This window comes from Heterodontus francisci, chromosome 1, assembly GCF_036365525.1.
Source record: "Heterodontus francisci isolate sHetFra1 chromosome 1, sHetFra1.hap1, whole genome shotgun sequence".
Classification (NCBI taxonomy): Eukaryota; Metazoa; Chordata; class Chondrichthyes; order Heterodontiformes; family Heterodontidae; genus Heterodontus; species Heterodontus francisci.
In genome coordinates, this window is record NC_090371.1 from 111,931,041 (window position 1) to 111,953,170 (window position 22,130).

The 22,130-nt window shown below is 42.7% G+C and overlaps 1 long non-coding RNA gene and 1 pseudogene across 1 annotated transcript; one reads left to right on the forward strand and one right to left on the reverse strand.

Moving 5' to 3' along the window:
* Positions 1–887: 887 nt before the first annotated feature.
* Positions 888–19,650, reverse strand: LOC137383328 (uncharacterized). The gene is made up of 3 exons (XR_010977385.1): positions 19,606–19,650; positions 19,133–19,343; positions 888–1,479 (listed from the first exon to the last, which is right to left on the reverse strand). It is a non-coding gene; the product is annotated as an uncharacterized lncRNA (long non-coding RNA).
* Positions 17,645–17,964, forward strand: LOC137362340 (histone H4-like; annotated as a pseudogene).
* Positions 19,651–22,130: the final 2,480 nt, after the last annotated feature.

Sequence of the window (22,130 nt, forward strand, 5' to 3'; positions counted from 1 at the left end):
TTACACATAACAATAAGTTCCTAGCCAATTAGTTCCTAGCTCTTTCCAATATATAACAAATTCATCAAGCCTTACTTTAAAGTTGATGAATTTTAATTTAAATTAAAAGCTTACCAGTATACTCACCAATGTGACTCCTGGTCCTGTGATGTCACTGCGATTTGTTTGCCTCCTGGTCAGTTCAGTCTCACCGATCACAGCCTGCTCTGCTTCCTACTTGCTTTATGCTGCTCTGCTCCACTCCTGGCCTGCTTTATACTACTCTGCTCCCTGTCTGCTTTATGCTGCCCATCACTGCTCCCCGCCTGCTTTATGCTGCTCTGCTCTGATCCCGGTTTGCTTTATGCCACTCTGGTCCACACCCGACCTGCTTTACCATGATCTCACCGAACGGTGGAACAGGCTCGATGGGCCGAATGGTCCACTTCTGTTTTTATGCTCCTCTGATATTCAATGATGCCCAGTGAAATTAGATCCAGGAAGGCTGCTGCCACTCATGGAAAGGCATCCAGAATTAGTCCGTACCATTAGGAGAGATGGGATCAGGAAAGTAAATCAATGGGAAAAGAAATGACATTTCCCTAACACAACCCTGGTAAAATAAATTCTAATATTAGTTTTGACCTAACCTCATGACTTAATACCACATTTATGTAAATATCAGTGGGCCATCCATTACCATATGTCATGATATCTCCACTAACTAAAAAATAAAAATAAACTGAGCACAGAAAACCTTGGAATATACTTCAGAATGTGTACATTCTAATATCCATTATAAGTTTTTTTTTCTCAACAGTAAATAAAGTGTAAGAGCTCTTGTATTATTCATATGATGGAATGTCATATAAACCATCTTTATTTATACTTATGAACGTGCATGATAATCCCCAAAACATTTGATAAGTGAACAAGTTACATAATGGCACTATGGTGCACTTTTTATAGCTCTAATGTACAGTCTTGAAAGCAGGGGATACAAAACATGTATGCATTGACTAATATGCACCTTTTATTAGCTTTGAACATTTACAATGTATAGATAAAAGGCTAATGTTCAGAGAAATCCATTCGCTGAAATCAACTACAGATGAACTCATTTGTATGAAACTCAGATGTGTCTGAGTTTTCCCCATAACCCAATTCCTTCAGAATAACTAGGGTTCTTACAAACAGGTCTTGTGCATACAATTATTTGTTCAGCCTGACCTATTGCACAGAATATGGCTCTATTTTAAAACCCTGATAATTATAAGGTGAGTTTTATGACACTCTTATCATGTGTAGGCAGCTTAAAATGAATAGTTTAAACTGTTCTTTTCTCATCAACTCTGAACCATGGTTCAGAAATTATATTACGAAATTGCACTATTCAGTCACTCAAGTTTCCATTCCTCCTGGATCTCCCTCCCCTATCGCCTGCTCTGGAAATCTTGTCATCAACTTGACCTTGTTCATTTTGACTGTCAGCATTATCTACTGTAAAAAGGAAAAGAAAGCTGTCAGAAGAGTTGTTCAGATCTACCAGCAACTAAAAAGTGCTTAGTTGGTTTAGCTGAGGTGTGTTGACAACAGTGTCAATAGAGTTCATTTTCATTTTTTACCTGTCATGTTTTATTACTATCATTAAGAGTCTGTTAAAGCTTATTGAAGTATTACCATTACTGAAGTAAAATTCCAATTATCTTGTTTATAGGAGTCACCAAAACTTGCCGGGTCAGTTCTTTTCCGAATTAACTAGCCTCAGTCAGATTGTTGAAACCACATCAGAAATCAAATGCAGCTGTATGCAGAAGGCTTTCAGGATACTTTTCATTAGATAATGGTTTCTGTTCAATATTTAAATGCTGCATAGAGAAATTATTTTAATCAGACTTATTCAACATTGGGTTACGTACTCTTGATTCCTTTATGAAATCAGTTTTTCTTATCTACCGTTTCTGATAAATAATCTTTTCAGCTGCTGACCTGCTAACATTCCATGAATGTTAGCAGTAATAATCACTGGAAAATAACACGTATATGATTGCAGTCCATTTGGTGGACTTTCCTCTTTCAGTTGGTGGTGAATTTCTACTCAGTCAATGCAATATTTTTGTGAATACATCTTTGTTGAAAGAGCACGGAAATGTAATCAGCCTAATAAAGACATTTTATTTTTTTTAAATATGGCATTTTAATAATTTGACTTAATTAAGATCCACCAATCTTAAAATAACAGAATCCTTTACTGTACTTGAACATCCATTTTATCTTCAAAATTCTTGCTATCTAATATGCATTAACATCTTTCAATAAATGTGGAAACATATGTCATCATGTCTCTTTAAATTTAAAATGGCAGCCGGCACCAGACTGGCTGGTACACCATAAGGATCTCCTTTGAACTGTCTTGGAATCAAGTTTGAAGTGCTAATTTATGTACTTGTTGGCAAAAGCAATGCTTCTGTGTTTTCAATTGAACAGTTTGCTAACCATTGTATACCGATGGTCACAGCCAAATGTTAAAATCATTTGTCTGGAAATTGTACCAGTTAGGAACAGCTGTGCAATGCCAGACTTGCATGAAACGTATGTATTTCGATTTGTAAGGGAACTGTATTGTTATGGTGTATCTAATTTTGACAAGTGTAATTTTTAGAAGGTTATACATCATTGTTCCTGTGTCATTTTTTAAATCTGCATTGTGTATTTTTGAAATGTATCTACGGTAAGGCAGAGCTGTGAGTAGTGCTTCAAAAATAAATTAAAAACAGGAAGGTTTGGCAGAAGGAGGAAAACATTTTTTGCTGTTGCCAAGTATTTGCATGTGTTTGTTAATTAAAAGGAGAAGACTCTTAACCACATATTGCAAGAGTATTCATTTGGAAAGTGTAAATGAAACTCCCACAAACAATACTAACTACTTCTACATTTAATTATTTGATTGCCTAATTCTGATGCTTTGTGTTTTATACATTATGAATAATACTTTAACACTTAATACCGTAACCTGTAACTAACTCCTGACATACAGGAATATTTCTTGAATGTAAGAATATATATAGGACTTTACACCAAGAAGGGGAAAAAATGCATTCCGAGCAGGGGGGAAATGGGAAAATGGAATGTTGGGGTGGTGGGGTGGTACAATTGAAGACACAATCAAAGAGAAAGATTTTTGAGGAGGCCTTTGAAAGCCAAGAAGGAAGTGGAAAGGTGAAGGGAACAAGATATGGAATTCCAGAGGGCAGAAAAATAGTGGTGGGGCAATGGACAGCAACAATTTCAAAATTATGATGGGAGAAACTATTTCCATTGGCAGGAGGGTTGGTAACTAAAGGAGACAGCTGGAATATAATTAGCAGAAAAGCCAGGGGGGAGATGAGGATGTATTTTATATGCAGCGAATTGTTATGATCTGGAATGCATTGCCTGAAAGGGTGATGGAAGCAGATTCAATAGTAACTTTCAAAAGGGAACTTGAATATATAATTAAAAAGTAAAATCAATTGCAGGGCTATGGGAATAGAGCAGGGAAGTAGAACTATTTGGTAGCTCTTTCCGGGAGCTGGCACAGGCACGATGGGATAATGGCCCCCATTAGTGCTATATGACCGCATGGCCGAAAGCTTATGTCCTTTAAAAATTAACTGCAGGGCAGGACCATTTCCAGCTCCCGACCCCACAATTGCTGGCAACATACCCGCCGACGCAATCTAATGGGAGGCGGCCTCCCAATTGGTCGCCTCTACGACGGCCATCCAATTAAGGATGGTGGGTGGGTTCCTGAGGCTGCAGGCCCAATCAGAGGGCCTACAGCCTTGGAAGGAGGGAAACCCTAGCGGCAGAAATGGGTGCTATTGCTACAGGATGGAGACCGTGAGGGTGTCTCCATCTTGAGGCGCACTTTGAAGAGGTTTGCACTTCTTTAAAAGCAACAGTGTCCACAGCTGCCAGGCCATGACTGTGGAGAGGGAACCCCTCCTCAGGATAGCCCATGGCTGCAGCTGTGATCTGTTGATGCATATGGCTCCGATGGGGTGTTGGGGTGGGGGAGCTAAAAGAGGCCTTGTGGACCACCTCCAGGCACTTGCCAGGTTTGGGTCACAGTGGCGGGCCTGTCCACCACCAGGAAGATCCCAGTGGCATTCCCAATCTGCCCACAATTGGGCAATTAATTATTCAAATTGGCTTCCCGCCGCAGGCCGGTGAGTACCACCCTCTGAGTAAAGAAATTACTCCTCATCTCAGTCTTAAATATCCTACCCCGGCAGGCCCTGTAAGGATTTTATAAATTTCAATGAGATCACCTCTCATTCTTCGAAACTCTAGATAATACAGGCCCAGTTTTTGCAATAATATAAAAGCAAAATACTGCGGATGCTGGAAATCTGAAATAAAAACAAGAAATGCTGGAACCTCTCAGCAGGTCTGGCAGCATCTGTGGAAAGAGAAGCAGAGTTAACGTTTCGGGTCAGTGACCCTTCTTTGGAACTCCTCCAGTTTCTTCAATGTCTCCTCATAAAACAACCCCGCTAGTCTGGTGAACCTCCGTTGCACTCCCTCTATGGCAAGTATATCCTTCCTTAAATAAGGAGACCAAACTGTACACGATACTCCAGGTGCGGTCTGACCAAGGCTTTATGCAATTGAAGCAATAAATCTTTACTCCTGTACTCAAATCCCCTTGCAATGAAGGCCAACATATCATTTACCTTCCTAATTGCTTACTGCACCTGCATACTAGTTTTAGTGACTCATGAATGAGGACACCCAGGTCTCTTTGGACATCAACACTTCCCAGCCTCTCACCATTTAAAAAAAATACTCTGCCTTACTGTTTTTTCTACCAAAGTGGATCACTTCACACTTATTCCATGTACCATGTTCTTGCCCATTCACTTAGCCTTCCCAAGTCCCCTTGAAGCCTCTTTGCATCCTCCTCACAACTTACAGTCCCTCCCAGTTTTGTGTCATTAGCAAAAAAGGAAATATTACATTTGGTCCCCATATCCAAATCATTTTTATAGATTGTCAAAAGCTGTGGCCCAAGCACTGATCCTTGGGGAACTTCAATTGTAACAGCCTGCCATCCTGAGAATGACCCATTTATTCCTACTCTCTGCTTTCTGTCTGTTAACCAATTCTCAGTCCATTGCAGTATATTACTCCCAGTCCCATGTGCTCTAATTTTTCTTAATCTCCTGTGTAGGACCTTATCAAAAGCCCTCTGAAAATCCAAATACACCACATCCACTGTGTCATGCTAGACTTCATGCTTGAAGTGAAGAAAGGACTTGTTTAAAATAATCACCAGGCCCTTGGCTGGAAAGACATTTGCATATTAACAGTGCTTGTGGAGACAAAAGGGGTTATTTCCCTCATCCAATTCAACCCAAAATGGACTTTGCGCACCAGACATTGAAGGTGAGGGAGCTCAAATTTCAGGGTGACTGCTGGGCTAGTCAAATCTATAAACAGCTGGTCACGTGACTAGCCTGCTTGGCAACCTGGTTTTTCTGAATTGTACAGAGAGTTTTGAACAGAGATTGTCTGTTTGCTGCTGGACTGAAAAGACCCCTCCTGACTGGCTCGCCACAGCCTCTCCTGTCTGCTCCATCTTTTTTTCACGGAACTCCACATCCACTGAAGACACATGAACCCCATCAGAGAAAAGTATCCTACAGCGAACAAGGTTTAAGAAGAATAGGTTAGAAAGGGAAGGGGAAAAAGCGACCAAGAGGGCAAGTTAAAGGGAATCCGGGAGGAATCCCGAATGAAAACCCCTACTGTCCGATCAGCCAACCCTGGAAAATGTGAAAAGTTAGACCCACATCCTCCCATGTAAATGCAGACACTAGAACCACACCACCAGAGTTGCTAACAGCATTTACAGGAACCTGCAGAGACAAAGAAAGACCTCTAGGGGCAGAGAAACCATGAGGGTGATGCCTCACCTAGTCGAAGTGCCACAGGGGAGTGCATTAGAGTCTGTACAAATACCTGCAGGCAGCAGTGTCCCAGAGTCTTCACTATTGAGGATATAAGTAACATCCCAGTATTAGCTGTAAGTCAGGAAATGGAAGGGAGGGAGGAACTCAAGAATATTACAATCACCAGGAAAGTGGTACTGAACAAATTGTTGGAGCTGCGGGCTGACAAGTCCCTGGGTCCTGATGGACTTCATCCTAAAGTGTTAAAAGAACTGGCTAGTGAGATAGTAGATGCGTTAGTTTTATTTTTCCAAAATTCCCCAGGTTCGGGGAAGGTTCAGTTAGATTGGAAAATAGCGAATGTTATTCAAAAAGGGAGAGAGACAGAAAGCAGGAAACTATAGGCCAGTTAGCTTAACATCTGTCATAGGGAAAATGTTAGAAGCTATTATTAAAGATGTTATAGCAGGGCATTTGGAAAACTTCAAGATAATCAGGCAGAGTCAACATGGTTTTGCCAAAGGGAAATCACATTTAACCAATTTATTGGAGTTCTTTGAGGGAGTTACATGTGCTGTGGATAAAGGGGAACCTGTGGATGTATTGTTTTAGATTTCCAGAAGGCATTTGATAAGGTGCCACATCAAAGGTTATTGCAGAAAATAAAAGCTCATGGTGTAGGGGATAACATATTGGTATGGATAGAAGATTGGTTAGCTAACACGAAACAGAGAGTAGGCATAAATGGGTCATTTTCTGGTTGGCAAAATGTAACGAGTGGTGTGCCACAGGGATCAGTGCTGAGGCCTCAACTTTTTACAATTTATATAAATGACTTAGATGAAGGGACCGAAGTATGGTTGCTAAATTTGCTGATGACACAAAGATAGGTAGGAAAGTAACTTGTGAAGAGGACATAAGGAGGCTACGAAAGGATATAGATAGGTTAAGTGAGTGGGCAAAGACCTGGCAAATGGAGTATGATGTGGGAAAGTGTGAAATTGTCCACTTTGTCAGAAAGAATAAAAAAGGAGCATATTATCTAAATGGTGAGAGATTGCAGTGCTCTGAGATGCAGAGGGATCTGGGTGTCCTAGTGCATGAATCGCAAATGGTTAGTATGCAGGTACAGCACGTAATTAGGAAAACTAAGAGAATGTTATTGTTTATCACGAGGGGAATTGAATACAAAAGTAGGGAGGTTATGCTTCAGCTGTACAGGGCATTGGTGATACCAAATCTGGAGTACTGTGTACAGTACTGGTCTCCTTATTTAAGGAAGGATGTAAATGCATTGGAGGCAGTACAGAGAAGGTTTACTAGACTAATACCTGGAATGTGTGGGCTGACTTATGAGGAAAGGTTGGACAGGCTAGGCTTGTATCCGCTCGAATTTAGAAGAGAAAGAGGTGACCTGATTGAAACATATAAGATCCTGAGGGGTCTTGACAGGGTCGATGTGGAAAGGATGTTTCCCATTGTCGGAGAATCTCAAACTAGGGGTCACTGTTTAAAAATTAGGGGTCGCCCATTTAAGACAGAGTTGAGGAGAAATTTTTTCTCTCAGAGGGTCGTGAGTCTTTGGAATTCTCTTCCTCAAAAGGCGGTGGAAGCAGAGTCTTTGAATATTTTTATGGCAGAGGTAGATAGATTCTTGATAAGCAAGGGGGTGGAAGGTTATCGGGGGTAAGTGGAAATGTAGAGTAATCAGTTCAGTCATGAACTTATTGAATGGCGGTGCAGGCTTGAGGGGTCGAGTGACCTACTCCTGCTCCTAATTCGTATGTTTGTAGGACAAAGGGGGAGATTAGCAAAGAATCCTCCCCCACAGTCAGGAAAAAAAAGAGAACCATGCATCCCCTGAAGTCAAAAGCCTTTGCATGACTCAGCAAAGCTCTGAAAGAGATTTCAGGATAGACCCACCCACTACTGACTCTCCTGAAAAAAAATTCCAGCTCAGGCTAATTAAACCTAATCATCTCAAAGATCCTAGGCAGCCATGAAAATGGGCAAACTGAAGACAAGACTTCTCCCTCCCCCCCAAAAAAAACACATGTTTAGTGGAATGCCAAAAAAGGGAAGGGGGTAATTTTAATAAGTTTTAAGATTGTAAATGAATGAGAGAAATGCATGTTTTTTTCTGTATTTTATGTTTTCTTTCGACCCTTTTAATGAAATGCGCTTTTCTCAAATCACATTTCATTCCGCTGGGGGTGGAGGTGTCATGCAAGACCCCCACCTGCCAAGAAGGAGGCATATTAATTTTGCCATATGGACATTAAATTTCAAACTGTTGCTGAAGTGAAGAAAGGACTTGTTTAAAAAAACACTCGGCCCTTGGCTGGAAAGACATTTGTATATTAACCAACAGTGCTTGTGGAGGCAAAAGGGGTCACTTCCCCTCATCCAATTTAACTCACAATGGATTTGAGCACCAGGCTTTGAAGGTGAGGGAGCACAAATTTCAGGATGACCGGTGGGATAGCCGAATCCACAAAAGACGTGGTCAGACCAATTGGTCACGTGACTTAAGTTCCGAAGAAGGGTCACTGACCCGAAACGTTAACTCTGCTTCTCTTTCCACAGATGCTGCCAGACCTGCTGAGTGATTCCAGCATTTCTTGTTTTTGTTGGTCACGTGACTTGCCTGCTTGCAACCTGTTTTTTCTGAATTGTACAGAGTTTTGAACAGAGATTGTCTGTTTGCTCCTGGACTGAAAAGACCTCCCTTCCTTGGCTGGCTTGCCACAGCCTCTCCTGTCTGCTCCCATCTTTTCTCATCGAACTCCAAATCCACTGAACACCTGAACCCTAAGGGAGAAAAGTCTCCTACAGTGAACAAGGTTTAAGAAGAATACTGGGCTCCAACGAAAAGCAAGATCTACCTACAATCAAAGACTTTACAGTGAGCTTGAAGATCAGTAACAAAAACCCTCTTCAGAGATTACCTCAAACTTTTCCACATTATTTTTCTTCTGCTCTTTTCTGTCTCTATCTGCATGTGTGTATCGCATATGCATGCTAGCTTTGGCGTGTTGTGTATCCGTAGGTGTTAACTGAATTAGAATTTAAATTTAAGTTTAACGAAGTGATTCTTGACAACGCAGCCAGCGGGGACGTCATCCGACTGCACCAACCTGCGCACATGTGCAAGCAGGCTCCTGCTCTCTGCACATGCGCTGCATGCCACACTGCTAGGACCGGTTTGCACATGCGCAGATAACGTCATCACGTAAATTGCCAGGACTGGTACACGCATGCCCAGATGACATCATCGCATAACGTGGGAGAGAGCAAGCGCAGAAGCGGGGTTGGAGAGCGGGTGTCGGGGAGAGAGCAGGGTATGGTGGGAGAGTGGGGAGAGAGCAGGGTTTGGGAGGGAAGCGGGGAGGGAGCGGCCGAAGACCTTGGTGGCGTCAGGTGTGCTCTCCTCCTGCCCCCCCCGCCCACTCTCTCCGGCAATTTCTCCCTCCCCCCCAATCTCTCCGGCCATTCCCCCCGCCCGCTCCCCCCGGCCAATTCCCCCTCCCGCTCTCTCCGGCCATTCTCCCCCCCCACCCCCTCCCCCCCGCCCACTCTCTCTGGCCATTCCCCCATCCCCCCACTGTCTCCGGCCATTCCTCACCACCCTGCTCCCCCCCCCTCCACCCGCTCTCTCCGGCCATTCCCCAGCCAGCCGATCTCTCCGGCCATTGTGTGCTGCCATGTGTTTTCGTTGCCTTTGTGTGATTATTTGAGCAGTGCCATCTTTAGTCCTGGCAGCTGCCTGAACGTCGCTGACTGTGACGTTTTAGTTGAACAGGCTGCATTTGCACATGTGCCAGTGCAGCGCCACCTATTGGCTGTGTTGTCTGCAAACGCAGCCTAAGTTTAATACATTTTAACCTTTCTTCTCTAAACCTAAGAAAATCTGTTTGTGCTGGTTTCTTTGCCTTATAATTGGAGAGCAGTGAACAAGGATTTAGCAAGGGGGAGCTAAAAACATGGTGTGTTTAAAATAAAACCCTGTTGCAGTAAGACCAGGTGAAGGCTGAGAGGGAACCCTAGACACCTTTCTCACCTGGTCGTAACACATTGGTTCTGCTTTATCTATGCTGCAAGTAACGTCTGTGGGATAGCTCTCCCAACTTTGGCACAAGCCCCCAGATGTTAGTAAGGAGGACTTTGCGGGGTCTACAGGGCTGGGTTTGCCATTGTCAGTATCTAGGTCGATGCCGGGTGGTCCGTCCGGTTTCATTCCTTTTTATTGACTTCATAGCAGTTAGATACAATTGAGTGGCTTGTTAGGCCATTTCAGGAGGCATGTAAGAATCAACCATATTGCTGTGGGTCTGGAGTCACATGTAGGCCAGACCAGGTAAGGACAGCAGATTTCCTTCCCTAAAGGACATTAGTGAACCAGATGGGTTTTTACAACAATCAACAATGGTTTCTTAGCCATCATTAGACTAGCTTTTAATTCCAGATTTTTATTAATTTAATTTAAATTCCACCTTTTGCTGTAGTGGTATTCAAACCCATATCCCCAGAGCAATACCCTGGGTTTTTGGGTTTCTAGTCCAGTGACAATACCACTACACTACTGGTTATGTTGAAACTTGTGGAGAGCTAGAGCAGCCTTAGACATCAGAGAAGTATAGCGTCAAAGCAATGAAGGCATGAATGAAGATTTCAGCAACTGAAAGAGAGGTAGGCACAGAACAATGTTGCAGAGTTGGATGAAAGCAGTCTTACGAACAGAGCCAAGTTCAGTAGTGCACCAAGGTCACACCATTACTGAAAGTCTGTGATATTAGCAGGGAATCAAAGCCAGGTGCTGGTAAACGCTGGCGAGAGTAAAAGAATGTTTTTGGTTGGGGGCTCATTCAGGTTGATGTGGGACAGGCCGTTGAAGAGTATTGGGAGAGTCTTTGATTAATGGAGGAGGCAGACAGCTAGAGCTGGGAATCATCTGCATTTACACATGGATGCTGAACCTATGCTTCCAAATTATATTGCCAAGGTGAAGAGAGAGCCAAGGATGGACCTTGTGATACACTGCAGGTAATCACGTGGGCAGAGGACGCAAAGATATTGGAGGAAATGCAATGCCTGCATTGTGACAAATGAGTAGTACCAGAAGAGAGCAGCACCATGGAGGTGGACTGTACAGATGAGATGTTGAAGGGTGATGGAATGTTCAGTACTGGCAATGAGGTTAAGTAGGATGAGGACAGCCATGGTCATAGGTATTCGTGACTTCGGCTAATCTCAGTGCTTAGGGTGGGATGTAAACTAGATTGGAGGATCTCAAATACAAAGTACTGGGAGAAGAACTGCGAGGCAATAACATATTCAAGGACTTTGGAAAGAATGGGATAGTTGGAGTTAATTAGAGAGAATTATGAGATGCGTTTTTTGTGGAAGAAGTGGTAATGGCAATATTAAATGCGGTGGAGACAGCGTCATAGCCATAAGTCAGACAATAGTGTCAGGAAGCATGAAGCTGAATGATGATATTTAGCGATCAGGAGCTGGGACAGGGGAGCAACAAGGATGCAGGTGATTGAGTTTACAGATAAGGTGAGTATGCCAAGGGCTGAGTTGGAGAAACTTCAGAGCAGGAACGGTTGAATGTTTGGTTAGAGGGACAGCTATAAGTTGAAAAGAAGTTAGAGAAGGCACTCTATCTAGATGGCCTTCATTTTGGACACAAAAATTCCTTGAATGCTTTCCATTTGAGTCCAAGTTTATGATGAACAGAGGTGTGAAGGTAGGGCAGGGGAGATGTTTGTCTCACTATCACCCTGATTACACCTAAAAATGAGCAGAAAGCACAACCAAAATCGTGAAGGATTGACCTACACACTTACTGCGGGTTGCGAGTGGGCCTCGATTTAGGAGGCCTGATCTCCCAATGCAAACAGGAAGTGTTGGGAGGGGCATGGGGGGACCCCATTAATCTCTACAAATAGGGGTCAAATGATGCTGCTAAGACCCTAGTGTCATTTTTGCCTTGTTCCTGAATTTGTCCAAAAACCACATATAGTACAAGTCAAGAGGCAATCATTTCATTGGTGTTTAAAGGAATTCTCACCTGCTCTCTGATAAAACATTGTAAAGTTTTGGGATATATTTGACTTCTATTACACTGTCAGTTTTTGTTACCTAAACTATTTTGAAGTGCTTGCTGTGGATCTACAACATGAAGAGACTTCTGGCAACACTCTTTATTCTACATGGGTGTCATGCTGCCATTCCATTTTGGCTGAGAACAAGGAGCAGCAGAAGGAAGGAGCAAACAGAGATGCAGCTTTAGGGAGAGGTATTCCCACAGCAATCCTTCCCCTATCAACAGAGTGTGTAGACCTAGGACAAAATACCTGAGGAACAGTGCAGAAGGTGGCTGCCCATCTCTAAGGAAGTTGTCACAGAATTGTGTCACCTTCTGCAATAAGACCCACGACCATTGTCTGTTGCAGTCAAGGCCACTGCAGCTCTGAACTTCGTTGCCTCTGTCTCCTTCCTGGCTGCCACATGGGACATCAGTATCATCAGTCAGTCTGCGCTTTATGCTTGCATTAAGGAGGTGGCTAATGCCATCAAGTTCCTCATGGACATCTACCCCATGATATGTGTGAGAGGGAGTGTTAAGTAGAAAAAGGAAAAGCATGTGTCCAAACAGCCTGATTAGTAAAATAGTCATGATTACACGGAGGATAGTTGCAATGTGGGATTCTCTGCCACAATCTGTTGTTGAGGTAGAGCCCATAAATATTTTTAGAAAATAATTAAATAGTTACTTGAAAAACAGGGTTATTAAAAGAACATGGGGAGGGAGCAGGAAAGGGGGAATTAGACTAGGTGGCTCATGGAGAAAACCAACAGTAGAGGCTTCATGGTGTGAATGGCCTGTTTCTTACATTACGTAGAACTTATGGCACACAGGCAGGTGTTACAAATAGATGAGAACCCACTGTAAATTGTGTTCTGTGCAATTTTTTGAGTATTAATGTCAACCGCCATCTTATGCATCATGTTTAAGTTTTTACTTCTGTGTTCCGATTGTCAGAATGGAGGAGAGAGGTCAGGTGGGACAGCAACTTGAAAAGGGTCTAGCTTTAGGACCAAGAAAACTCCTATCCAACCTGCCTGGACTTGAAACTGTTGCAGTTTGAGGGTACAGCCTGTCTTCAAACACACAGTTGTCTTTTGTTCAGAAATTTGGCCCGGCTTGTCTACGGCTGCACACTTCTCCCTGAGACCTCTCTGCTAGAAGCAGAACTGTCTTCAAGCTGCATTGACATCTCTCTCTAAATCACAAGCTGCAAAAAGCCAGAAAAATTAAAGAAGTCACAGACGGCAAACAGCAAAGAAAATTAAAGACACAGTCTGCAAAAATAACAAGGAAACCTTCAATCGGCTAGCTTCCTCCCCATCTAAGAAAAAGGTAACTTCAGCCAAATCGAGCTACCTCCATTTACTTTTGAGAGTGCAAAGAAGAAATGTGCAAGAGAAGAGGTATTTCCAACAGCTTCTCCCCTATTCGGCATTTCTAATTGGTGATCTCCCATTTTAGACACTTTTTTTGATAATATAAACAGACACTATTTTTAACTGAAATTCATGTTATTTATAGTTCTACTTAGTATATGTCCTTGCCCTTTTACATCTTTAACCTTTCCTTGAATGTTTGTAAGCGTGCATGGTGAAGTTAAACCCATTCCCGAGTTTAAGACTGTGTTAATAAACCCTACTTTTTTGTTTTAACTTTAAAAATCATGTTGTTTGATGTGGTCATTAATTATTAGAGTTTAAGGGAGGGAAAGAAATTCAATCATTAATCTATATACGGACAGGTGGTTGGAAGAAAACAAGGAAAATGTGTTCAGACAGAAAAAAGATTAACTACCTGTTCATAACATAGAAATTGGGAGCTCAAGTCCGTGAAAAAGACCAAGTGTAAGAAACGAGCTGAATCAGAAATTAACTACCTGTTCGTAACACAGGCCATTCGCCCCTACCCTGGTGTTTCTGCTGCACACAAGCCTCCTCCCACATTACCTATATCATCTAACTCCATCAACATATTCTTCTATGCCTTTCTTCCTCATGTGCTTATCTAGCTCCCCCTTAACTGCAGTCTGCTGTATGTTTCTATGTGAGGAATTTCAACTCATGGTCACCTATATAGTGTTGTATAATAGATGCTAAACCTCCATATTTTGGGCAGAGATCTTGCTTGCCCAATGTCCAACAGATGTGCACCCAATGCCATTTTGAGTTAAGGTGTATTAGTCGTCCAAAAAGTGGTAGTCGCCTAATACATCCAAGTAAAGTGAGGATCCTACACTTGCTTTAGACCCCCACCCCTCTGCAGGAGAATCTCTGCCCCAGACCTTCTGGGCAAACTGCTTTCTGGCAACATGAGTATACTGCTCATTCTGCTGTTGTGGCTGGCGGAAGAGACAGTGGAACTGCAGTAAGTAAGGGCGGATGGAGTTTCAGATCTAGGAAGAAGAAGATGAAAAAGCTGACATCGTCAGAGCCCATACCCCACATATGTTTATAGGACAGAACATTGTGCCTCCAATTTAACGAGGAGCAGTGTGCCCGGGGCAGCTCTGTTCACTAGGGAGGCTATTACAGAGGTAGGTCACCTGTTCCAGTACTGACTACCAAAAAAATGTCACACACATCTTTTTTCTGAGGCTCCGAAGGTTGTTAAGGACCCTGAAGTTCTATGCTGTCTTTCATGCTGAAACAAGTGACATAAGCAGCATTAATCAATTTTTGACACATTCCTGCATAAAGCTGCTCGCAAATGGGTTCTTTACCAAAGCAAATGACCTTATCTCATTTTATATGGAAGCAGCAAAGCAGGAAGACAGGGCTCTGGGCCTCACCATGATCAAAGATTTTCCCATGGTACAGCTCATCTATCACATGGAAATCATGGGAATGAAATTGGATAGCACTGGCCTGCTGGCACAAGCTGGCATAGGGAAGATTCCCTGCCCTGGAACAGATTGGCCCAAGGCACACTCGATATTGGGCCTCGGACGCGAGCTGCAAACACCTAATGCGAATCCTCAGGCAGCTCATCAGTGAAACAGACTTAATACTTCAGCAGCAGTGTCCCTCATTTAGACCTTGGGAGGTGGCTGGGGGGTGTTGGTGGGGCGTGAACATGTGGGACATACGAACATACGAATTTAGGAGCAGGAGTAGGCCACTCAGCCCTTCGAGCCTGCTCCGCCATTCAATAAGTTCATGGCTGAACTGATTACTCCAAATTTCCACCTACCTCTGATAACCTTCCACCCCCTTGCTTATCAAGAATCTATCTACCTCTGCCTTAAAAATATTCAAAGGCTCTGCTTCTACCGCCTTTTGAGGAAGAGAATTCCAAAGACTCATGACCCTGTGAGAGAAAAAATTTCTCCTCATCTCTGTCTTAAATGGGCGACCCCTTATTTTTAAACAGTGATCCCTAGTTTGAGATTCTCCCATAAGGGGAAACATCCTTTCCACATCCACCCTGTCAAGACCCCTCAGGATCTTATATGTTTCAACCAAGTCGCTTCTTACTCTTCTAAATTCCAGCGGATACAAGCCTAGCCTGTCCAATCTTTCCTCATAAGCCAGCCCGCCCATTCCTAGTATTAGTCTAGTAAACCTTCTCTGTACTGCCTCCAATGTATTTACATCCTTCCTTAAATAAGGAGACCAGTACTGTACACAGTACTCCAGTTGTGATCTCATCAATACCCTGTATAACTGAAGCATAAACTCCCTGCTTTTGTATTCAATTCCCCTCGCGATAAACGATAACATTCTATTAGCTTTCATAATTACATGCTGTACCTGCATACAAACCGTTTGCGATTCATGCACTAGGACACCCAGATCTCTCTGCATCTCAGAGCTCTGCAATCTCTCACCATTTAGATAATATGGTTCTTTTTTATTCTTCCTGCCAAAATGGACAATTTCCCACTTTCCCACATTGTACTCCATTTGCCAAGACTTTGCCCACTCACTTAACCTATCTATAGCTCTTTGTAATAAAAACAAGAAATGCTGGAACCACTCAGCATGTCTGGCAGCATCTGTGGAAAGAGAAGCAGAGTTAACGTTTCGGGTCAGTGACCCTTCTTCGGAACTGACAAATATTAAAAATGTCACAGGTTATAAGCAAGTGAAGTGGGGGTAGAGCAAGAGATAACAAAGGAGAAGGTATAGATTGGACAAGGCCACATAGGTGACCTAAAGGTCATGGAGCAAAGGCAAATAATATGTTAATGGTGTGTTGAAAGACAAAGCATTAGTACAGAAAAGGTGTTAACGGACTGAATATTGAACAGCAGCAAGTGCAAACATGAAAAAAAAACAGTGGGTAAGCAAACTGGATAAACTCTTTGTCCAGCTCTTTGTAGCCTCCTTATGTCTTCTTCACAAGTTACTTTCCTACCTATCTTTGTGTCATCAGCAAATTTAGCAACCAAAACCTTCGGTCCCTTCATCTAAGTCATTTATATAAATTGTAAAAAGTTGCTGAATGGGAGCCAGCAATGGTCTTCAGGATTGCTGTGGATCTGGGAGGAGAGTCTCCACATTCAGGTTTTTTTTAAACAAAAAACTTACTCTTTAGGTGGCAGCCTCCATTAGTCTCTTTGTGGATTGCTGGTTAGGCCACATGTAGACTCAGTCATCCTCAATACAACTGGTTCAGCACCGGCTGTGTTCAGGGCAGCCCAATTTTGAGGAGAGGCCCAGAAAGAGTCATTGGGCCCTCTATTTGCATTAGTAAAGGTTCTAATACCAGTTTCAGGCAGGGGCCCTGGACGTCCATAACTCAGCCTTTATCAGTATTGTGAGCAGCACCATCTCGGACACAGAATGTGCACGCACATGCTAATTGTCATATTGAATGTTTAGGAGCTTGTTTTATGCCTGTAAAACTGATGTTGCATCAATGAAGTTCAAGTCCTACATATCATTGGAAGGGGTTGAAAATCTATGATTCTAGATGGGCTCATGGCTTTGATGTACATCCTGCATCAGAGCCATCTATCCTACTATTGATATTATAGCATACTGAAATACTTATTACTGTACTCCCATGAGCAGATTACTGAAAATGTAAGAATTGTTAGCCTCTGGGTTAAATATCTCCACTGAAGGCAAATTAGCAATAAAACTACAGTTTCTGGATTGCAAGAGACATTGGCCCATTTTTGCTAAACTGTTGTTAAACTGCTGAAAGGGAAAGCTGTAATTTTAAATCACCCAAAGCTAACACATACCTGTAGAAGTGATTTTCTAACTGCTAGGGGATAACATTTCACTGTGGATTTTCCCATTTCTCCTCATAAATGTCCATTTATGCTTTTTATGACATCAGCCACTCTTCCTGACAACTTGTTCTCTCATGGAAATTTGTAGCTGACAGTACGAATCAGTTTATATCATGGAAAACCTCTTCAATATAAGTGATTCGCTTTGTCTTGGCTGCCAGATCACTAGAATCTTCTCCATTTACACTGTGGGGCAGATTCCACAGTGCATGCGGCAATTCAAAAATTGCATATGCACAAGCTTAGACATAAACACTTATTTGAAAATCACGATTTTAGTTCTGGCTACCAGGCCTTCACTGCTAACTGAAGAATGTACACACAGCCCCACAGTATCAAGATGGTTAAAGAATGGCAGCTAGCACTGATTCTGCTGTCTCAGGAATCATTATGTCTGGCAGAGGTAAAGGAGGCAAAGGACTGGGAAAAGGTGGAGCAAAGCAGCACCTCAAAGTGCTTTGTGATAATATCCAGGTCATCACCAAACCAGCAATCCGCCATTTGGCTCACTGTGGGGGGGTCAAGCGGATCCCGGGTTTGATCCACGAGGAGACTCATGGGGTGTTGAAGGTTTTCCTGGAGAATGTGATCAGGTTTTCCTGGAGAATGTCACCTACACTGAGCCCACCAGGTGCAAGACAGTCACTGCCATGGATGTGGTGTATGCTCTGAAACGGTAGGGCTGCACTGTCTATGGATTCAGCTGCTGAACAACTTGGCCCTTTCTCGCAAACTCACGAAAGGACCAGGACAGTGACAAGGATGGAAAGTGGCCATGGAGGCCAAATGGAGCGCTTGACCCAGCGCTAGTTGGCCCCTCAAATCTATTTCCATCAGACTTTCTAATATAGTTTATTGGCTGCACGGTGACCCCGACAGCTGTGCACTAACGTGCACCAGACTGGTCAGGGTTGCCGAAATCATCATTGAAAATTGCCTTCCCGAATGCCCAGGCCCCTTAACAAGCTCCTAAAGGAGCTTAATGGGCAGTTAACTGGAGGTGAGCAGCTTCCCTGTTCCCTCCTCCACCGCCCTCACATTGAAAATCACGGACTATCCCGGAGGCATTAGGTGCTGGAGACAACATGTGGGACGGCGATTTTCAAATCATGTCCACTCCAGTTCCTGATCCCGCGGTCCTTTGAAAATCCAGCCCATGGTCTTTTGCGAGTCATAAATAAATAGTCACAGTTGCTTAACACAATATACGAAGTAAATAAAGTGATAGATAGGACATGTTTAGTATTTAGCAGTCCACCAAAAATAATCACCAACTTAGAAATCAATGATGAATTCTTGAAGGCATGCAAAGCAATGTTTTATTTTGAAATTAAAAAATAGGGCTAAAAATAAGGAAAATCATAAATCAGAGGGGCTACACTGAAGAAGGGCAAACTTTGGGGCAATAAGAGGAGGTCCAGTGAGGATTTTGCAGGAAGTGGAACTGAAAACAAAAATAAAGACAAATTGATTTTTTTGACTACTTTAGGAAATGTGAAAAAGTCCATCTCTGCAAGAAAAATACCAAGGCAAGGACTGCACTGACTAAATGAAAATGATAAAAAATACAAGAAGAAGAATTATTTTAAATGACACAAAGAAACAAAAAGTAATGAGGCCTGGAAATCATGGATCATAATGACTGAAATAACGATTGAAAGAATGACTGAAATAAAACCATTTCTCCCACAAACTATGTGCAGTCTTCTATATCAATTATTTAATTCAACCTCTAATTATTTGGGGTAACTTCTGAAATATTCTCGGTGAGCCCAAATGCAAGCTGATGAAACTGAGGAATATCTATCCAACCTTAAAATCACTACACAGCCAGCAACCCCTTTTCTTAAGGAATGGCACCATCTCCAAACATCTAACCTAGCTCTGCCTTTACATAACTTCTTCAAGTCCCGTTCTGGATCCGCCTCATCACAGGTTCACCACCGACTGCAGCTGCTCCGGTCTGAGGTAGGTGAGGGCCTCGAGCCCCACTCTTTATTTCTCCAGGTCCCACTCCGGACCCGCCTCCTCCCAGGTCCGCCGCCAACTGCCACTGCTCCGGTCTGAAGCACTGTTACTGTAGGCAGTGCTCAAAGGCAGAAAAATAAAAGAATAAGTTGAAGTAAACAAAGCATTTACAGTTGTGAGCAAAGCAATATTATTCTCTGAAATAGCGAGAAATGATTAACAGTCTGTTTGTACAAGTGTCATCTGTATCAGAGGCAATGCTGAAATCAATAAGTCTGACAGCAAATATATTTTATCACTAAGTTCTATGATGAAGAGTCAAGAACAGAAATAAAGTTTCAAAACTTGAAGTGAAAATGTGATTCCTTTCCACCTTGGCTTACTTTCATGGCAGCTAAAAACCTCTCACAGCTTGTGCCACTGTTACTGAACTGAATATATAAAGTAGCAAATAATCGACAGCTGTGAATCTAAAATAGATTGTGTATCAGAATAGAGAATATGCATCAACACTGTTCTTGGCCTGAGCCACAGAAACTAAACACAGAACTTAATACATGAACTTTGAACACACATTGCAACACAGCAATTGTCTTTTTTTTCCAAGTTCCCATTATCTCCAGCTACTATTCAAGCATAATAACAGCTTGACTACTGAGCAAATAATGTGCAATTGTTAGACTCTGACAATTGCTATATGATGGAAAATAACTGCACCTGGCATTTTCACAAACCTGGCATTTTGAATACCTTTTTCATAAGGAATACGTATTATTATAAAGGAGACTACAGGCACATCAGATTTTGCACAGGGTTGACTAAGTCCAGTTCACTTTCAGCAGCTGGTATTATGAAGTCTGCATGACAGCCAGAAAAACTAGTGCAGATGACATGCACAAAACTATGGAGGTAATCTGTATCTGTGCTCATGAAGTACTGCATTGGTCTAGAATTTCCTGGATCCTGGCATAAATTTCAGCATACATGGAATTGAGGAATTTCCAGGGCATATATTGTTTATTATTATTGTTGTTACCTAACTGCAAAGGGTAATTTTGACTGTGCAATAATGTGAAATAGGCGGTAGTGAACTGGCCTCCTGATTTTCATTTCTGCAATTTATTTTCATATCTGATGCAACATAAATTGAGATGTGTGGAGTTCAGGTTGTTCGAAGATCTCAAACAGGTTTATTAAACAGTTAGCTAATATATACAGTATAGAGCTATTACAGGACTTGCCTCTTGGTGTTATAGTGGCAGAGTCTGACTGGCATGTAGTCACGTGACTACATCCTGGTACTTGGCTCATTAGCATACTAAGATCTTAAAGGTACATTACTCTTAAAGGGAATCACACAACATCCCCCTTCTTTCCAAAGGGAGGTCTCGTATGCTAAAAGTAAAAAATACATACAATTAGATATCAAAATTATTTACACATGGCTAGAGATTATGAAATTTACAAGAATAGAGGCTCAACAGTCCATAGGTCATCTTGGTGGTTTGACAACTCTTGCTCGGGGACTTTGCATCTCATCTGTTACTGTCCTTTCTGGAGTTTCTCCCTCTCTGCATTCAGTTTCTGTTGCTCTGCCTTCACCCTGCTAATATACTCTGTTGCTTTTCTCAAAATGACCACTTTTGGAGTCCTGTCATTCTTGGAAAATTCCAGCAGCTCATCTCGAAAAGCCAATATACTTTGCTTCACCTCATTCCTCCCCTGCCTCTTCAGGATATTGCATGTCCTTCACCTCTCCTCATCTTCCATATCTGAAGGCTTGGGGCTCAAAGTCAAGGACTTGTTGGGGGAAGAATACTTGGTCTCATGGAGATACCTGTCTGTTCTGGCAGTTGTGCTGGCGGTTCTCTAGATAGCAGAAGTGAAGGCGTAGCATAGTTGTGCTGTTGCTGGGTTTCCAGACTGCACCATTTGATGCTGGTCAGAGTCTGTGAGTGAGTTCTGGTTCTTGGAGATTTCCGTTTGGCAATGCTCTCGTGAATAGTTATGATGCTGAGATCCTTACATGCTGGTGGTCCTGCCACTGCTGGTCTGCTCATGTCTACTAGGTAGAAGGTTTGTGGCTTCCAAGCCGACTTGCCATATCTGCATTGCATTGTTAATGTGCCACTGCAAGGAATGGGTGACCTGTTGTAAGCAGGTAACTTGGCAGTTGTTGGTTGTATCATAGACTTCCGATACCTATTTTTGAGGATTCGGACTGGTAGGATATTTGCACTAGTGCCAGTGTCAATTTTGACCTTGAGTGTGTGTTTCCCAGCTTTTTGGGGGGCACGTGATGTTGGTGGTTAAAGCTTCCAGTTTCATGACTTTATCAACATGGTGAGTCAGGTTCACAATGTGGAATGCTTGCTCATCTTTTGACTGAGACTCACTTTTCTCTGGGATTTATCTCGGATCTGTTTTGCTTGCGATTATGCATGTCTCTGGTGCTTTCCTTGCTGCTGTTGCAGTGTTGCTGCGCCTGTTTTCTGTTGGCTCGGGTCCTACCGTGGCTTCTGGCTACGTCTTCAGAGCCAGAATTCCTGCATTGGTGGGCCCAGTGTCCTTTTACACTGTACACCTTGCACAGGTCTTGAAATGCAGGGCAATTTTACTGTGAGCAGGACTAACCACACTTACCACACAGCTTGCTTGCTCCTTTCGACCTGGTTATGGTGCCAATACTTTTGGCTGCACCTAGTGCTTGCAGCTGCTGTTGGCCAGCTACATTGGCTTCGTATTTCCTGTCATATTCCAGCAGCGCATCAATGCTGTGACCTTGCTTTTTCCCCCAAGAGGTCTTTTTGGAATGCTTCAATGGGTGTAGATACGATCACTAGCTCCAATATTCGGTCTGACAGCTCAGCTTCTGAGAAGTCGCATTCGGTGCCCTTACTATGGCATC